At 47.5% G+C, this 17,584-nt stretch overlaps 1 long non-coding RNA gene across 1 annotated transcript; it reads right to left on the bottom strand.

Annotated features, from left to right (window-relative positions):
• Positions 1-4,532: 4,532 nt before the first annotated feature.
• Positions 4,533-17,276, bottom strand: LOC143442276 (uncharacterized). Its single transcript, XR_013110311.1, has 3 exons — positions 16,974-17,276; positions 9,387-9,683; positions 4,533-6,671 (listed from the first exon to the last, which is right to left on the bottom strand). It is a non-coding gene; the product is annotated as an uncharacterized LOC143442276 (long non-coding RNA).
• Between the last annotated feature and the right edge of the window lie 308 nt (positions 17,277-17,584).

Here is a 17,584-nt window from a genome sequence, read left to right as displayed (position 1 = left end):
ACCAGCCCCGCTGGTTACTGGGGTTTGGTTGAGGGAAGGTCATTGTTTTACATCTCTTTGTTGATTGTTGATTGGGGTTGGGGGTGCATGTCATACATTGTGTGTGTGTGTGTGTGTGTGTGTGTGTGTGTGTGTGTGTGTGTGTGTGTGAGAGTGTGTGAGTGTGTGAGTATGTGTGTGTGTGAGAGTGTGTGAGTGTGTGAGAGTGTGTGAGAGAGTGTGTGTGAGTGTGTGAGAGAGTATGTGTGTGTGTGAGAGAGAGTGTGTGAGAGTGTGTGAGTGTGTGAGTATGTGTGTGTGAGAGTGTGTGTGTGTGAGTGTGTGTGAGTGTGTGTGTGTGTGAGAGAGAGAGTGTGTGTGTGTGAGTGTGTGAGAGTGTGTGTGTGTGTGTGAGAGTGTGTGAGTGTGTGTGAGTGTGTGAGTATGTGTGTGTGTGAGTGTGTGAGAGTGTATGTGTGTGAGTGTGTGTGTGTTGTGTGTGTTGTGTGTGTGTGTGTGGCCATAGGACAGCTTGCAGGAGTCAGTTCTCTCGTCCCGCCATGCAGGTTCTGGGATCTAACTCAGGTTACCTTGCTTAGTAGCAAGTGCCTTTCCTGCTGCCCACTGTCCTCACTGGCTCATTTTGATTTTTAAAGATTTGCCTCGTGTGTATACACTATGTGTGTGCTTGGTGCCCCCGGAGGCCAGAAGAGGGTGTCAGAGTCCTTGTACCTGGAGTTTGTAAGTCACCATGTGGGTGCTCAGAACTGAACCTGGGTCCTCTGCAAGTGCAGCCAGAGCTCTTAACTGCTGAGCCATCTCTTCAGCGTCCTGTTTTTACTTCAGTCTGACCATATTGCCCAGACTGGTCTTAAACTCCTGAACTCAAAGGAACCTCCTGACTCAGTCTCCTTGTGGAAGCCAGAAGGCACTCCTGAAACCATCCCGGTGGCGGTGTCCCTCCAGCCAGCCCCTGACTAGTGTGCCCTTTGTGGGTGCTGGGATGGGGAGGCACTGATGTACCCTGCCGCTTCCCTCCTGTGCTAGTACGCTGGCTTCCAAGTGCTGGAGCCATCTGTCATGCCTTGGGAGGGTCCGCTACACATCTTTCTCCTGCATCCTTTCCATCCTCCTGCAACTGCAGGCGTCGCAGCCTGGGCTGGCCAGCTGTGAGTAATTCTTTGGCAGTGTCTTAGCTGGTTGTTGTGAGTATTAGCTAAGGAAGCAATCAGCAAGTATACTGCCCAAGAAATGCTGCACTCTGTTGGGCCGAGAAGAAAAGGGTGAGCGATGCCCAGACCTCCGAGAGGCGCCAGGACTTCCAAGCTGCTCTACCATGCTGGTGAGTTAGGGTTGCTGGGGGAGGCTGGCTTTCTGAGGAGGAGCATGTTTAGGGATACTGAGTGTCAGGGGGAGGCACAGGGACTGGGGTGTGAGCCACTTCTGGCTGAGAGAAGTTTGCATGTAGGGGTAATAATTACTGCATGTATGAAGAGTGTATCTTGTATGTATATCCTCCTGGCCAAGCAGCTGCCATCTTGGGGCATTCAGCAGTGCCCCCTTGCAAAAGGACTACTCCAGCTGGGCTTGTTGACTGTTTTGCACTTCCTCATAGAGGGCTGGGGAGGGTCACAAGACCCCCACCTGAGTATCCAGCTGCCCCTTCCACCTGCTCCATGCAACTCAGCCTGAAATACACATGGCCTCAGGGAGGTCTCAGCTGTATCATCTGGGAAAGCCCAGGAAGACGGCTGCTGCTGGGTAAAGGCTTTCTGCATCGTGCCTGCTGGGGAGGCAAGAATAAACATGAAGGGTCTGCTGTGACCTGCTTCTTACAGAAGACACACAGGTTCAAACTGAAAGGGAGCTAAAGGCATAGGTCATAGCGAGGGTTGGAGTGCAGAATTCCCCAGCTGCTGTCCCTGGAGACGGGCACAGGTCTGTAGTCTGCCTTGCCATTGAACCCATGACGCCTCCTCTCATGAAGCAGGTTTCAAATGCACCTCAGAAAACCTGGATGAGTCAGGTGTGATGGCTTAGGCCTGCAATCCCAGCATTCAAGAGGATAACTAGTTGGTAGCCAGAGCTCATAAGTGAGTTTGGGGCCAGCCTGAGCTACAGTGTGAAACCCTCGTGTGTGTGTGTGTGTGTGTGTGTGTGTGTGTGTGTGTGTGTGTGTTTCTTTTCAGTCAAAGCCAGGCCCAGGATGGTGATGACCTTGAGGGGGTAACCTCTGCCATTTGAGGTCTAACCTTAGACGTTCTTCTCTCTCATATTTTTTTTTCAGTTATTTTATTTCTTATGTGTGCATGGGGGAGGTGCACCAAGTGTCATGGCTCACGTGTGGAGGTCAGAGGTCAGAGGTCAGCTATATGAAAGTTTTCTCCTTTCACCTTTATGTGGGTTCCAAACCAGGTGCTCAGGCTGGTCAGGCTTGTGTGACAAGTACTTTTACCCACTGAACCATCCCGATGGCTCTCTGGTGTCTAGAGACAACTGTGTGGCCCTGGATAGCCTGCAGCTTGTCATGCAGACCAGGCTGGCGTCACACTTGAAGCAATCCTTCTGTCTCAGCATCCCAAGTACTGGGGTTGCAGGCACATGTCACCACACCCAGCCACCTTCCTTTCTCCTAACGTGGAGGGTGTGTGTGTGTGTGCAAACCACTCTTCAGCAAGCTCCTTCCTGCAGGAATATCTCTCTCCCAAAATAGGCCTGTGCACCGAGGGCTGCCTTTCGAGAGGCCCCTTTGTAATGGGGCCTGGTGGATGGACCATGCCCCGTGCCCACTCAACCACACACTCCGTCTGCTCCACAGCCCTGGGGAGCCAGTGTGGGCTGAGTGTGGCAGCTGCAATGTCAGGAATGCTGAGCACTGACGGAGGGTTCACAGTCCTCCAGGAGGATTTTCTGCAGCCGCACACGAGGGCCTGCGAGTACAGGCTTCACGTTTTTTGTTTTCCCACAGAAGTCAAGAATGCCTGACCCTCCTCCCCACTGGCCCTGGGCTGTAAATTAAAGGGGCCATACTCTGGATTCTCATGGGTATTAGCTTGAATTCAAGGGAAGTATATATATATATATGCATATATAATTTTATTTTATGTTTATGGATGTTTTGCCTACGTGTATGTCTGTGTGAGGATGTCAGAAGTGCTGAAACTGGAGTTGCAGACAGTTTGTGAGTTCAGTTTATGCTGGGAATTGAACCCAGGTCCTCTTGAAGAGTATCCAGTGCTCTTATCTGCTGAGACATCTCTACAGCTCCAACTGAAGTCATTTTCTTTTCTTTTCTTTTCTTTTTTTTTTTTTTAAGATTTATTCATTTATTTTATGTATGTAAGTACACTGTTGCTCTCTTCAGACACACCAGAAGAGGGTATCAGATCCTATTATAGATGGTTGTGAGCTACCATGTGGTTGCTGGGAATTGAACTCAGGACCTCTGGAAGAGCAGTCATTGCTCTTAACCGCTGAGCCATCTCTCCAGCCCCCTGAAGTCATTTTCAAAAAACTTCTGTTCCAGCCCAGGTTGGCTTTTATTTGTGCCAGGAGAAGAACAAAAAAAAATCATCCTTTTAAGAGAGAATTCACCTGTAAAAATGGCTGCATTGTTGGGTGTGGTAGCACTAACATTTAATCAAAGGCTCTGAGGGCAGAAACGGGCGGATCTCTCCAAGTTCAAGGCCCGCCTGAATAGAGAGCTGTATCGAGGTCATCAAACCTGCCAAAGCTACACTGTGAGGCCTTGTCTAAATAAGAAAGAAAAATAGTTAGATGTCTAGATAAGAATTCAGAAATGGCAGCTGGGTGGGTGGCTCATCCCTGTAATTACTTGAGGGGTAGAGGCGTGAGGATCAGTCCAAAGCTAACTGGGGTTACACAGGATCCTACCGCAAAAGCAGAAAAGTGGGGCTGGAGAGGTGGCTCAGTGGTTACTGCTTTTCCAAAGGACCTGGGTTCACCACTCAGCACCTAAGTGGTAGCTCAGCCATCTGTAACTGCAGTTCCCGGGGATCTGATGCCCCCTGCTGGCCTCTCTGGACACTGCATGTATGTGGTGCACACATACAGAAAAAACAGCTAGGCGTATAAAATCGTAAGGTAATCGTTACAAAGTTTTTTTAAAAAATAACAGAGAGGTATCATGATAATGTTAGTTTACTTAGTGCTGGGGTACGGCCAGAGCCCGAGTTGTGTTAAGTAGCTCTGCACCCCAGGACTCCACTACTAGCTTCTGTGTTAATTAATTCCTTTGTAGGTGCTGGTGTATGAAGGTGACACCAGAGGATGACCGGTGTCAGACAGGTGTGTGGAAGTTCTATACTGTCCTTATTCCATCTGATAAGATTTTTCCAAAATAAAACATTTATTACAAACAAAAAATGAGTTTCAGTGCATTTGTATACTGGGACCCTTAACGAATGTCCTGTCCTCAGACCTGAGTTTGAAGCCAGCCTGGTCTATATAGGGCGTTCCAGGCCAGCCAGAGCTACAAGATCCTGTCTCAAACAAACAAGAAGAGCATCCTTTGGTGCTGGAGCAATGGCTCAGGGGTTAAAAGCATTGACTGCTCTTCCAGAGGACCAAGGTTCAATTCCCAGCACCTATATGGCAGCTCACACCTGTCTATAAGTAGTTTCAAGAGATCTGACACCCTCACACAGACATATATGCACGCAAAACACCAATGCACATAAAATAAATCATTTTTTAAAAATTTACTTGTTTAAAAAGAAATGTCCTTTAAACAAATTAATCTTTTTTTTTAAAAAGGCAAAACCCACACAGGATATCAGTTAAATGGGGGCCTGCACCCATGACCTCATTTTAATCTAATCACCTGAAAAACTGTGTCTCCAAACTGTCACCTTGTGAGACAGGAGCCAACATCTCAGCAACTGAATTAGAGAGTGGCCCATGTACACGGGATCTTTCCGGATACTTCATAATCCAGTTGTAATAACGCCACGGTATGCTTGTGGTCTGAGACAGATACCAATCCAGGGCTTGTCTCCATTCCCTGTCCCCAGGAAGAGGCCTTAGTGAGCCTGTGACACAGACAGTGGTAGTTACAAAGGGTTGCCGAATTCATCCTGGGTTTCAGATGCCACCGGGAATCTGGAGAGTACCAGTCAGCTGCTCCCTAATTCCTAAGGGGCAGAGCCAGAGGAAGTATTCCCTGGAGGGTTCCGGTCAGACATGGCAGTGTGCAGGCTTGAAAGTAGAGGGAGACTTTGGGATCCTACTGGGTCCCTTTCCTGGAGGTCTGGGAGGCAGGGCCGGGCTTAGGGTGGGAGGAGCCAAAGGGATCCTGATGAACTTGAGGACGTGCCGGAGTGCTCCACAGTCAGGGTGAGGTTGGTTCTTGGCTCCCTGGGGCTCATAGGCTTTGTGTGTGCTTGAAATGTCCACAGCAGACATATTTTTACAAAATAAAAAAAGAAATGGTCCAGGAGCCCAGCTCTCCTGCCCAGGACAAAGGAGCGAGGAAGGAAGTCCCAAACCTCTTGTCCGGCTGGGCGAGTGATTGGTGTCCTCTGACATAGGGGCAAGCGTCGCCACCTGCTGGCAAGGAGAGGTCATTGCCAGCACAGAAGAGTGAACTAGAGTTGGCACCCAATTCTAACTGGTTACTAGCGCCACGCTGCATCCTAGCGCTGCGTGGAGGGAAGGAAAGCCAGCCATTCACAGCAGTCTCTTCTTTCTTTTTTTTCTTTTCTCCCTCTTTCCCTCCCTGCCTCTCTTTCCCCCTCCCCCTCTCTTAGACAAGGTCTCACTATGAAACTTTAGCTGGCCTAGAACTCTCTGTATAGACCAGGCTGGCCTTGAACTCATAGAGATCCACATGCTTCTGCCTTCCAAGTGCTACTGATCCCTCCTCCTCCTCCTTCACTTCCTCCTCTTTCACTTCTTTCTCCTCCTCCTCTTCTTCCTCCTCCTCTTCCTCCTTTTTTGTTACAGGTTCTCACTATGTAACCCATACTGGCCTCAATATCATTATCCTCCTGCCTCAGTTCCTGAATACTGGGATTACAAGTGCCCACTACCATGCCAAACTTTGGAATAGTATTCATATTATAATCTCAAACTTTGGGATTGAAGGCCTTTGTCACCACACATCATAAGAGTTGGCCAGAGCTTAACCTGGGTTTTACCTAATACCCCTCTGCTGGTCCAGCAGAGCCTCTGGACCCTTGAAACAAGAGTTGTCAAGCACAGAGGAAGCCAGGTGTGGTGCTGCAGTCCTGTGGGAGGCTGAGGCCACAGGACTGCATTTAGGGCCAGCCCAAGCTATTTAGTAAGACCCTATTTCAAAATATAAAAGTATGTCAGAGAGCCTGGGAGGTGGTTCTGTGTGGGTAGAGATTGTGATGAGGCCATGACCCAGGTTTGGTGCCCAGAATCCATGTGTTGACTGACAAAACAGACTCCCCCTAATCACACACACACACACACACACATACACAGATGTGTTATAAATTCACAGTGGCACACGCCTTTGATCCCAGCACTCAAAAGGCAAAATTCTAGGCTGGCAAGAGTGAGCCCTTGTCTCAGAAACAAAGTAACAAAGAAGTATATCGCATGCCTTGGCCTATTGGCTAAGACCAGCTGTAGAATAAAAGGCTGAAAGGTGTAGCTGGGTGCTGGGTTCTTCTTTCACCCAGGTGAGGCTCTGGATTGAATCCCTAGAACAAAAGGAAGATGCATGGATTACACGATCCCAGTGAACATGAGTATTCATACGTGATGACGGAAACCGGTGTAAAGTAGCCTGTGCGCTCCTTATTCACACACTGAGTGCCAGAGCACAGCCTGTCTAATAAAATAGGGACGAGGCAGGCGTGGTCACTCTTGGCAGTGGAAGGACAAGAGGATCAGGAATCTGGGCCATCCTCCACTCCATAGTGAGTTCCAGACCAGCCCGGACTACATGAGACCATGATTGAAACTACATCACCCCAACGCTCAGGAGGCAGAGGCAGGCAGATCTCTGTGAATTTGAGGCCAACCTGTTGTATGTAGGAAGTTTCAGGACAGCCAGGGCTACACAGACTGTTTCAAAAATTAATTAACATATGTTTATTATATATTAATTATAAATTTTTACATGACTTGATGACATAAGAATTTGAAACAATATTAAACATATGTATCTATTGTTTTTTTGTTTTGTTTTTAAAGAAAATATCTCCCTGAATTCCCTCAGCTAATCCCAACCCCACCCATAGGTCAAGCTAGCCTCCTGCCTCAGCCTCTCCAGGAGCTGGGACTACGGCATGGACCATTATACCCAGCCTAGGGAATCTGTTGCTAACACAACTGTAAGTATTGCTAAAATAAAAAGGGAAAATGTACTGATAAGGACAGGAAATGCTCTGTGGTGTGAGCCTTGAAGAAAACAAAAGAGTACGGAGTCCTCCAGATTGCTGGACAGAGGGCAGACCCTGAGAATAGCAACCAGGCAAGCCCAACTTTCCCACTGTCAGGCTCCCCACATTGGCTGTAGACCAGCTAGGTCCCTGCCCCTACCAATCACTCAGTACAGGCGATACACAGAAACCCATAAAACAGGTTCTACAAGCTGAACAAGCTGAAGAAGATCCTACTGAACCTATTATGTGCTTCGTATCAGCGTTTGGGGAATGATTAACTGTGTGTGGTTCTCCTGTCTGAGGTTTTCTTTCAATCTCATTTGCTTTAAAGCTAGGAATATGGACCTAGTTTAGCCCATGTTGGTGTCTTTTATAATAAGGCACGTGTGTGCATACATGTGTGTGTACATGCACACACGCACATGCACCTCACATTCTTCGGAATTCTCTGAAGGGCTTCAGGAACTGGATAATCACAGGTTTATCTTTCTCCCCCAACCCATATTAAAGAGCTAGGCTGGGTGTAGTGACCTGGAATCTAGCATTCTAGCATGTGGGAGGGAGAGGCAAGAGGAACAGGAGTTGAAAGCCAGCCTGGGCTACAAGAGATTCAACCTCCAGAAGCAGTGGGGGCGGAGCACTTATTCACAGGAGTATTGTTCACCATGCCAAGACGTAAAACAACTTGAGAGTCTATCGGTGCGTGGAAGGATGGAGAGTATGTGGTCTCCCTGTGCAGTGGCACATCCTGGAATCTCAGCTGCCCAGGAGATGATGCAGGAACAGCCTGGGCAATGTAGTTTAGACTCAGGCTGTTAGACTAAACAAACATACATTCCCACACGCAAACATGATCTTGTCATACGAAATAATATTGTTTGGCCACAAAGAGACCTGAGATCCTGACAACATGCCACAGCGGGGGTGAACCTGAAAGACACGGTGCAATGAAGTAAGCCAGTTGCCAAGAGGCAAATGTTGCAGAGACAGAAAGTGGAGCAGGGGGAGGGGCAGTGCAGGCCTATTGCTTAAGGCATGTGAAGCTTCTGTTGGGACTGATGAAAGAAAGCATCCTGGAAATAGACGGTGGTGACCATTGTGCAACACTGCCCGCCTGCCTCTGCACAGGATGCTGCTGCATTGTGTGCCTCAGAATTGTTAAAATAAAAGACTGGGTGGGGGTGATGGTGTACACAGGTGATCCCAGTGTTTGGAAAACGGAGACAGGAGGGTCAAGGCCATTGTCACCTATAGAGCCAGAGTGAGGGTTACTGCCTGGGATAGATGAGACCCTGTCTAAAAATAACAGTAGAAGTGATGAGAGTAAGTGGTGTCAAACAGCAGGTTATATGTGCTCTTTAATTTCTATCTATAGATTTATTTATTTTATGTACATGAGAATTTTTACATTTATGTATGTATACCACCAGTATACCTCATACCCACAAAGGTCAGAAGAGGGCTTTGATCTCCTAGCCCTGGAGTTACAGATGGTTGTGGATTGCCATGTGGGTGCTGGGAACCGAACTCGGGTCCTCTGCAAGAGCAAGTGCTCTTAACCACTGAGCCATAGCTCCAGACCCTTGATGCTGGCTGTCCACCGCCAAAGTTCTAGCTGATAGAGGGCACTGCCCCTGCAGGGCTCCAGGCTTGCCCCCTTGGCTTTGCTACTAGAAATCTAACGTTCCTGACATGACAAGACGTGACTGCTTCCTGTGAAACCTGCTGTCTTGAACTGGGCATGATTACACATCCGTAATTCTAGCACTGTGATCCCAGAAGTCTAGAACCTTCTCCCTTCACACATCTTTTTCTTATACTCACAAATGACCCTTAAAAGTCTTATCAGTCTCCCACGTGTGTATTTGACTAAACAATCAGAGGGTTACAAGCTTGACTTGGTGGAGCAGGGTGACTCTAAAATCCTGCCCACAAATGTGGACAGGACAGAGGGACTAAGCTAGACCTAGAGTCTTCCTCTATACCCTTAAATGTCTCTTCTGCTACTACGTCTCAAGGTGATCTTACCTGTGAAAGAGAATCTGGCCAGCCCTCCTTCACCCACACACTGAAGAACATCGAGGCAGTGAACACAGCAAGAGAGCTACCTCGATGGGTAGGCTTAGCAGGACCAGGGTCTTTGTACAGGTAAGTGGGCAGGTGTTCAGGTATTCAGTGAGGATCAACAGCCTTAACTTAAGGGTGGAGATAAAGATAGCAAGTGTGGACAGGGAAAACACCCTGACCATCAGCCACTGGTTGGCTGTTCCTTGAAGACCAGGGTCCCTAATTCCAGGTCACAGTCTCCTCTGAAGATCCCGGAGCCTGGGAAGAGAATGGGGGGAAGGGACTCTGTAAGTCCTGAAGGTCTTGCTTCCTCTTCCCAATCAAGGCAGGGCCTGTGTCCTGTTCACCTTAAATGGGGAAGTGGGACAGGTGGCCACGGTACCTTCCCCCAGGAGCACAAGGAAAGTCCCTCTTTGTTCTAGTTTCAAGAACAACATATGTGGCCTGTTACTTATGTCAAAATCAACCTCAGAAAAACACTCAGTGATCATATCTCCTGATATGGCAACTCTGCACACAGACACATCCGACTTGCAAGAGCACACACGCACGCGCACGCACACGCACACGCATACGCATACGCACACATACACCCCACTGCACTAGAGGGAGAGACTATTAAGCTTCTTCTTGCAGTGAGATTTGTGAGAAAGTGCAAAGGGAAACTGACCTCCCCTTCTGGGCCAGCAAGTCTGAACTATGGGGCTTTTCTGGGTCTGGGTCTCCAGCTCTCAAGCCAGACAATTGAGATGCACAGACCTGGGGACAATCTAGGAGGCACTGGTCACAGCCCCTGAGGACTCTGGATGTAGAAAAGTCTTGACAGCTGTCAGCTAGCTCAGCACAGCCACTAGTGAAACACCTCAGGGTCAACTCCTCTGACTGCCGACTAGAAGAGGGTGGTGACTGATAGACCAACCAGAGTGAGCCCCCAACACAGGGAGAGGGTGCCAGCACACTGAGGATTGGGACTTTGGAGGCAACTGCAAGCTTCTGTCTTCCCTTAGCTTGCTATTCTTGTTCAACCCCTGCATAGGGGAAGCAGAACCTCTGAGGCCTGGGTCCTTAGCTCCCTGATCTCTTGGGTGGAGCCCACATACATGGCTTAGCATCACTCAGTAAGCTGAGAGCCAGCATCCTTCCCTGATGCAAGCAACAGTGAGCCTCCAAGGTGGAGATTTGGCTTCAAGCTTAAATCTCAGCAAATTAAAGCCACATTTACACATCTCAGGAATTTTCTTTAAGAAGAGAGTGTTAGCTTGCTGTTTTCTCAGACAACCAAGCAACTGCCTGGTCCAAACTGCCTGCAAACAGCCAGCTGCTTCCTCAAGGTGTCAGACGAGGTACTCACACCTCCATATTGCAGGAAAGGTGCAGCTAGTATTGATCTGACAAGCTGGGCACCCCTGTGATCCCAGCATCAGGAGGCTGAACAGAAGGTTGGGAGTTCAAGACCAGCCTGGGCTATGTAGGAGACTATCTCAAACAAGCAAAGCAAACAACAGAAAAACACAGACATCTTAGGTTGTCCATGTCTCCTGTCTCCCTTTGCACACACACACACCCCACTGCACTCAACATGCCATAAGGATTAAATGACCATGATCTGAACATAAGAAACATTCCAGTCTCCTGCCCTCCCTAGTGCCCAGGCACGGAGCTAGTTGCAAAACTATTCACACCAGTAAAAAACAAACAAACAAACAAACAAACAAACAAACCAACTCTAAGGAGATTCAGTGACAACCCTTAGCCAGGGTTAAACTGTGGCATGGGACCTGGGGGGGGGGGGAGGTTAGGGGACTTTTGAACAATTCAAGTGACTGAGGAAGGACAGCAGCTGTTCTTGGGCTCTCTGCAGAGCAAGTTCCATAAATAAGTTTGCTGACATTATTAAAAATTGTTTTTAGTGACCTTTTTTTCCATTATAAAAGAATACACACTCATTCTTTCTTACTAGTAACTAAAACTTGGAAACAGCTCAATGTCCTGAGGCAACTGAATATCACTGTAAACGGTTTATACACCAGAACACCACACAGCGATGGACATGAAGAGTCACAGTCGTAAGGACTTTGGCAAACCTCACACAATAGTGTTGAATGAATAATGGAATGTAACCGGGATCCAGCTCCGTGGCACGGCATTTGCCCAGCATGCACAGGCCTGGAGGTTCAGCCTCCAATACAGCAAAGGAAAGAAATGGTCTCACGGTTAAAAATAGAATCTAGGCCGGGAGGTGGTGGCACACGCCTTTAATCTCAACATTTGGGAGGCAGAGGCAGGCGGATTTCTGAGTTCGAGGCCAGCCTGGTCTACAGAGTGAGTTCCAGGACAGCCAGGGCTACACAAAGAAACCCTGTCTCGAAAACCAAAAAAAAAAAAAAAAAAGAATCTATATAAGCCAGGTATTGTGGCACACATCCATCTGAAGTTCCAGTAGGTGGGAAACTGAGGCAAAAGAATTGAGTTTGATATTAACAAATGTGTATGTATGTGTGTATGTGTGTATGTGTGAGTATGTGTGTATATGTGTGAGTGTGTGTGAGTGTGAGTATGTATATATGTGTGTATGTGTGTATGTGAGTGTATATGTGTATCTGTGTGTGTAAGTGTGTGTGAATGTGTGTGTATGTGTATGAGTGTATGTGTATGTATGTGTGTTTGTGTTTGTGAGAATGTGGTGTGAATATATGTGTGTGTGTATGTGTGTGTGAATGTGTGTATGTATATGTATGTGTGTGTGAGTGTGTGTATATATGTGTGTATATGTGTGTGTGTGAGAGTGTGTATACAGTATGTGTTCACAAAGGGGGTAGAGATGAGAATATTAGTGAGATTTATTGGCTGCCAGACCAGCTCCAGGGAGAGACCCTACCAAGAAATTTAGGTAGAGTAGGTGTCTTAGTCAGGGTTTTACTGCTGTGAACAGACACCATGACCAAGGCAACTCTTAGAAGGACAACATTTCATTGGAGCTGGCTTACAGGTTCAGAGATTTAGTCCATTATCATCAAGGCAGGAGCATGGCAGCATCCAGGCAGACATGGTACAGGAGGAGCTGAGAGTTCTACATCTTCATCTGAAGGCTGCTAGCAGAATACTGACTTCCAGAAAGCTAGGGTGAGGGTCTTAAGCCCATACCCACAGGGACACACCCACTCCAACAAGGACACACCCACTCCAACAAGGACACACCCACTCCAACAAGGACACACCCACTCCGACAAGGACACACCCACTCCGACAAGGACACACCCACTCAGGTAAGGCCATACCTCCTGATAGTGCCACTCCCTGGGCTGAGCATATACAAACCATTTCAGCACAGAAGGGAAGGACAGGAACTTCCTCTGGCTCTGCCACATGTACTCACCACTCTCTCACACACAAACACTTAACTGTCCAGTTAGGGTTTCTATTGCAGTGATGAAACCCTGACCAAAGCAACTTGGGTAGGAAAAGGTTTATTTCTGTTTAGACTTTCAGATAAGGGTCCATCCCTGAGGGAGTCAGGGCAGGAACTCAACGGGGCAGAGCCTGGAGGCAGGAGCTGATGGAGGGGTGCTGCTTATTATGGCTTGTTCCCTATGACTGGCTCAGCTCCCTTTCTGACAGAACCCAGGACCACTTGACCAGAGGTGGCTCCCACCCACAAGGGCCTCATTAATGGGCCTACAACCCTATCTTACAGAGGCATTTTCTCAATTGAGGGTTGCTTCTCTCAGATGACTCTAGCCTGTGTCAAAATGACATAAAACTAGCCAGCACAATTGTTAACTATGAACACTTGTTAACACATGAACACTTCATTTACTAAGATATAACCTTTTCTGGTTTTGATGAATCCCTAAGATCTCAGATTAATAATATCACAAATATAAAACATATTACAAACGTAAAAGTCCCACAATTTTTACCAACTTAAACACTTTCAAAGTTCAGTCTTGGACTGGGTAGTAGTGATACATGCCTTAAATCCCAGCACTTGGGAGGCAGAGGCAGGAGGATCTCTGAGTTTGAGGGCAGGCTGGTGAATAGATCGAGTGTCAGAACAGCCAGAGCTATACAGAGAAACCCTGTCTTGAAAAGCACCCTTACCCCCGCCAAAAAAGGTTCAGTTTCCGTCCCAGTCTCTAAAAACCCAAAGTTTTTCAATTGTGGGCTCCTGTAAAATTAAAAAAAAAAAAAAAAAAAAAAAAAAAAAAAAAAAAAAAAAAGCTAAATGCTTTCTTAGTCCAAGAGAAAATAACAGAGAGTAGTCGCAATCTAAACAAACCAAAAACAAACTCCCAGAAGCATAACTGACTCAATGTCTGTTATCTGAGGGTCACTCATGATTTTCTGGGCTCCTCCAAAAGGCTGGGGTTGCTTCTCCAGGTCTGCCCTCCGTAACACACGGCTTGTCTCCTAGCCTCCAGCTCGCCCCTCTCCACTGCTGCTGCTGTTCTTGGTGATCATCCCACGGTACTGGCATCTCCAAAACACTGGGTCTCCTGCTATACCTGGGCTGTGCCTTCATCAGTGCCTCCTCACAGTGCCAAGCCTCAGCTGCTCTCCATGATCCCGTTCATGCCCTCAAAACCAGTACAATCTGGGTGGCTCTTACACCACCAAGTTTGATTGCCAGCTCAAGTTACAACCTGGGCCACCTCTAGAACAGTTTCTATGAGTTGACTTGAGGAAACACGTCCCAGAAGATTACACCTCAGTGATACTGATCTCTTCTCAATCACCACTAATTTCTTAGCTCCAGCTGTCCAGCGTCAATCGTCCCAGTAAAGCAAAGGTTTCACTTCAGTGTTTCTGCTTCCCTGTTAATCACGCTGACTCTTCAGCCCTAGCTGACCAGAACCACAGATCCTTCACACAAATAGCCCCATGGAGTCTCTGCTTCCCTCTGTAACTCACAAGCCAGGCCTCCATCTTCTCCACTGTGCTCAACTTTTTATTTCCCAAACTCCTACAGAGCATCTCACTGAGCTCTCAATACTCAACGGCTTTTCTAGCTCAAAGTTCCCAAGTCTTTCTGCAATCCTTCCCCAAACATGGACTGGTCGGGCACAACAGTACCCTACTACCCTGGGCCTAATTTCTGTCTTAGCTAGGACTATTAGTTTTGTAATGAAACACCATGACCAAAGCAACTGTGAGAGGAAAGGGCTTATTTCAGTTCACACTGCCACGTAAACAGTCCATCACTGAAGGAAATCAGGGCAGGAACTCACACAGGGTGGGAACCTGGAGGCAGGAGCTGATGCAGAAGCCATGGAGGGGTGCTGCTTGCCGGTTCGCTCCCCGTGGCTTGCTCAGCCTGCTTTCTTACAGAACCCAGGACCACCATCCCAAAGGGGGCTCTACCCACAATGGGCTGTGCCCTCTCCCATCAATCACTAATTAAGAAAATGCCTTATAGGCTCATCCACAGCCCAGTCTTATGGAAGGATTTTGTCATTGGGGACTCCCTTCTCTTGGATGACTCTAGCCTGTGTCAGGTTGACATAAAATTAGCCAGTATGATAGCTAAATAAATAAATAACTATGATTTTTTTTAAAGAAAGGGCTTGATGATACAAATCTGTAATCTTAGCACCTGGGAAAGGGACAAGAAACTCAAGGTCATATCATCTTCAAGGTCAGCCAGAGCTATATAAGACCCCATCCAAAAAAACGTATGTGGAGAGAAATCAAAACTGCCCCTCCTAGGCAGAAGAAGAACATGCAGACACTTTGGACCATGAATTCCTCACGGAGACACGCATACGACCCAGCAATTTCACACCCAGGCACAAGCCCAAGAGAACTGAAAACATGTGCATGTAGCATTTCTACCTGAGTTTTTATAGCGGCATGATTCATTATAGCCAGAAGGTGTTTCCATCGGCTGATGAGTGGATCCACACAATAGAATATGATCACTCAAAGGAAGAAGAGGAATACAGATACTTTACAGCAAGGGAATCTTGAAAATATGCCAAGTGAAAGAAACCAGACTTTAAAGCCTATGCACTACACAATCCCATTCATAGGAAGTATCCAGAGGAGACATCCATAGGCACATTAAGAAAATTAGTGGTTGCCAGGTTAGGGGGAGAATTTGGGGGTAACAGCTAAGGAACACATTGATATATATATATATATATACAGCTATTTGATTTGTACTTGGATTTCACATTGCAATTTCACAAGTTTTAAATGGCTATTTTGTGGTTTTCAACACTAATACAGAATCATTTCTTGGCTTCTTGGCTTTCCGAATATTTAGTACAAAATTCCAATTTTTATTGGAAATAGATTTTCTCACACACAATATCCTGATTACAGTTTTCCCTCCCTCTGTGCCTCCCTGTTCTGCTAACCTCCCCTTCTATCTGGAGCCACTCCCTTTCTGTCTCTCATTTAAAAAGAATAAGATTCACTTATTTGTGTCTTCTGTGTGTATGAGAGTACGCCTTGCATGTGAGCCTTGTGTGTAGCTCTGGGAGAGCACAGAAGAGGGCTTCCGATCCCCTGGAACTAGAGCTACAGGTAACTCAGCCCTCACGAGTGCTGGGTCCTGAACTCAAGCCCTCTGCAGGAGTGGCGACTGCTGACCCATCTTTCCAGCCCAAGTACCTGAGGGAGAGCAAATGCTGTAAATTAGATCGTTACTATGGTTGCACAAACTTGCAAATGCACTAAACCCAGTGACTTGTAGGGCTAAAAGGGAAAATGTTAAGACAATAAAAACATTTTTAAAATTATTCTTATTACTATGAATTATGCGTGTGTCCATACTGGCTAATTTGCACGTGAGCACAGTGCCCTCAGAGATGAGGGCCTTGAGATGTACTGAGGCTGGAGTCAGAAGTGGTTGTGAGCCACCGAATATGCAAACTGGGTTTTCTGCAAAATAAAATACAAAATACAACATGTTCAAACAAGAAGAAGACTCTGTAAATTGGGAACTAATGCTTCCTTATTTTTATTTTTATGTTACTATTTAAAATTACATTTTTTACTTTATGCATATGGGGGTGTGTGGGCACCACCCACAGGTGTGGAGGTCAGATGACAACTTAACCTCTTTCCACCAAGTGGGTCCTGAGAATCAAATTCCAATTACCAGTGTTGCTCCGCCAGGGCTATTACTCAAGGCGCTAATGTTTCATTCCTTAAAATCCGCACATGGCGCTAGAGAGATGGCTCAGCGGTTAAGAGTACTGGCTGCTCTTCCAGAGGGTCAGATTCGATTCCAGCCCCACATGGTACAGGGGGTTGGTGAGTCTGACGCCCTTTTCTAGCCTCTGTGGGCACTACATGCACATGGTACAGGTACATCCACGCAGACAAATATCCACGCACATAAAACAGTAAAATGTATTTTCAAAATAGCATCTAATAAGGTATGTACAATAAACAAGGAACTAGTATATGTGAGATATATATATATATCAGTAGATAAACTCTTCTTTGGGATGTATAAGGTCCTGAGTTCCACTCCCAGCTCCACAAAAACAATAGTTCAATGTAACAAAAGTTAGAAACGTCCCCCAAATCACCACAGACCTTGTGAAGACTTCCAGTACCCAGGCTTCAGGAATGTAGGTCATGCTCTGGACCTGTTTTTGCCACCATCGGAAAGAATGTCTCCAACAACTGCCCCGCCCCTCCCTAACACACATGTAAGCAAGCTGACCAGGGGAAAGTAACATTAGCCCTAAAAATGTCATTCTCCCCTCCCCCCTAGGACGGGATGTCCTAGCCATTTGCTAACCTCCTAGAGTAGCTCTGGGAAGCCGAAAGCAACGACTGGGACAGGACTGGGAGGTACTGGGTAGGAGAGAAGTGTAGAGGCGCAGAAGCGTAGGGAAATGTGGGGAAGCGCTTGAGTTTGGGGCTGAATGAGCATCAGGGCGGAGCAATGAGCAAGTGGGGGGGCTCGGGAGGAGCTTGACCGGGGTGGGGGGGGCTGGGCGGGGTTCTGGGGCTACAGGGCCGCCCGTAGAGAGCTCGGGGCGGAGCACTGGAGCTTCAGATCCCAATGTGTTAAGGCGCCGTGGCAGGGAGCAGGGGCGGGGCGCAGGGGTTCAGGGGCGGGGCGCGAGGAGAGCGCGCAGGGTTACGGAGGCGGAGCGTGGAGTGCTCAAGAAGAGGCTACGGAGCTTGGAGACCGCAGG

This window comes from Arvicanthis niloticus, chromosome 5, assembly GCF_011762505.2.
Source record: "Arvicanthis niloticus isolate mArvNil1 chromosome 5, mArvNil1.pat.X, whole genome shotgun sequence".
Classification (NCBI taxonomy): domain Eukaryota; kingdom Metazoa; phylum Chordata; class Mammalia; order Rodentia; family Muridae; genus Arvicanthis; species Arvicanthis niloticus.
The sequence above is the reverse complement of the archived record's forward strand: the minus strand, read 5'-3'. Positions and strand labels throughout refer to the sequence as shown.